General features: G+C 48.5%; 1 non-coding gene across 1 annotated transcript; it reads right to left on the bottom strand.

Annotated features, from left to right (window-relative positions):
- Positions 1-965: 965 nt before the first annotated feature.
- On the bottom strand, positions 966-1,103 carry LOC114811629. Its single transcript, XR_003759325.1, has one exon. It is a non-coding gene; the product is annotated as a small nucleolar RNA SNORA7 (small nucleolar RNA).
- Positions 1,104-1,870: the final 767 nt, after the last annotated feature.

Here is a 1,870-nt window from a genome sequence, read left to right as displayed (position 1 = left end):
TGAATGCTTTGAAGTTGAGGAGAGGAAGGTTCTGTGTGATTCTGCTGCGGATGGGCAACCGTCCGCTGGTTGGTTGTCCATCCACTGGAAGTTCTGGAGGAGTGAAGAGGCATGGATTGAATGTATTTTTAGAAAAATGATCTGGACAGAGGAATGAAGTAATGGCCGAAGTGGCGATCAGTGAGGAGGCTGATGCGGTAGTCAAGGTGGGATATAAATGCTTGGCTCAACATAGTAGAGGAGATGATGAGGAGAGGGCAAATTTTAGAGAGGTCGTGAAGGTAGAACTACAGGATTTGGTGACGGATGGAATATGTGGGTGGAATGACAGAGATGAGTCGAGGACAGCACCAAGGTCATGAGCTTGTGCGATAGGGAGATTAGCGGTGTTGTCTACATTGACGGGAAAGATGCGGGGAGGACGAGGTTTGAGTATGAAGATTAGGAGTTCTGTTTTGGGCATGTTAAGTTTGAGGTGAGGGCGGGACATCCAAGGAGAGATGTCCTGAAGGCAAAAGGACAAGCGAGACTGCGGAGGAGACAGGTCAGGCCTGGAGAGGTCAGAAGGGAAGGAGGAATGGAGGCTGAATTTGGTCAGTCAATCATATTTATTGAGTGCTAACTGTGTGCAGAGCACTGTACTAAGCCCTTGGGAGAGTACAATGTAACGGACACATTCCCGGCCCACAACGAGCTTAGGGTCTAGAGGGGAGGATCTTGGTCTGTCCACTTTTTAGGCATTCTTTCATTTTAGGCCTTTGATCCTTATTATTCCTCTCCTCGTTATTCATTTATAGGTGTAATATTAGGATGACTTCAGCGTGGTGCCGGCGAGATTTAAATCATTCAATTTTGTAAACCATTTAGTGCCCCTTGAATGGAGGGCAGAGAAGAGGGGGCCATCAGCAAGGAAGGGCTAAGATACGATTTGTCTGCGCTCCCCTTTTGGAACGGGACTCCCAGAGAATTAAGGCAGATTGCCTTCCACTCGCTAGCCACTGGCCAAGCTAGGAATGGAACGGGTAGGCCTCTGCTTGACCCTTCCTCCCGTCGTCGAGACTGGTAGAGGACTGGAAACTCTCCAGGTGCGACCCCGAGAGGGGCTTAGGTGCCCTCTAGGTGCCCAGCAAAGCTAGTAAGCAGGAAGGCCTTTTAGATCTGAACATCTGCTAGCTGAGAATGGAGTATCTTGAGTCATCCCTAACTTTCAAAGCCTTAGTGACGACACATCTCTTTCCAGAGGTCTTCCCCGACTAAACTCTCATTTCCTCTTCTCCCGCTGCCTTTTGCGACACCCTTGCACTTGAATTTGCACCCTTTATCCACTCCTCCCTTAGCCCCACATCGCTTATGTCCCTATCCGTACTTCCTTTATTTATATGAATTTTTGTACGAGATGTTCTTCCCCTCGACTCTATTTATCGCCATCGTTCTCGTCTGTCCGTCTCCCCCGATTAGACCGTGAGCCCGTCAAACGGCAGGGACTGTCTCTATCTGTTGCCGACTTGTTCATTCCAAGCGCTTAGTACAGTGCTCTGCACATAGTAAGCGCCCAATAAATACTATTGAATGAATGAATATGAATGTCTGCCTCCCCCTCTAGACCGTGAGCTCACTGTGGGTAGGAAACGAGTCACTGAATGAAGTAGGGCCAGAGATACAGAGTGGGGTTGTGAGCCACTTTTTCCTCGTTGGAGGGTTGTGATTATTTCTGGTTCTCTCTTCTGTCTCTTCACCCCAGACAAGTTTGGATGGATCCAACAGAAGCTCGCTATGTGCAGGAATGTGTCTACCGACTCTGGTTGTATTGTGTTCTCCCAAGCATTTAGTACAGTGCTCTGCATATGGTAAGCACTCAGTAAATACCACT

This window comes from Ornithorhynchus anatinus, chromosome 4 (assembly GCF_004115215.2).
Source record: "Ornithorhynchus anatinus isolate Pmale09 chromosome 4, mOrnAna1.pri.v4, whole genome shotgun sequence".
Lineage (NCBI taxonomy): Eukaryota > Metazoa > Chordata > Mammalia > Monotremata > Ornithorhynchidae > Ornithorhynchus > Ornithorhynchus anatinus.
This window is presented reverse-complemented; position numbering and strand designations above follow the sequence as displayed.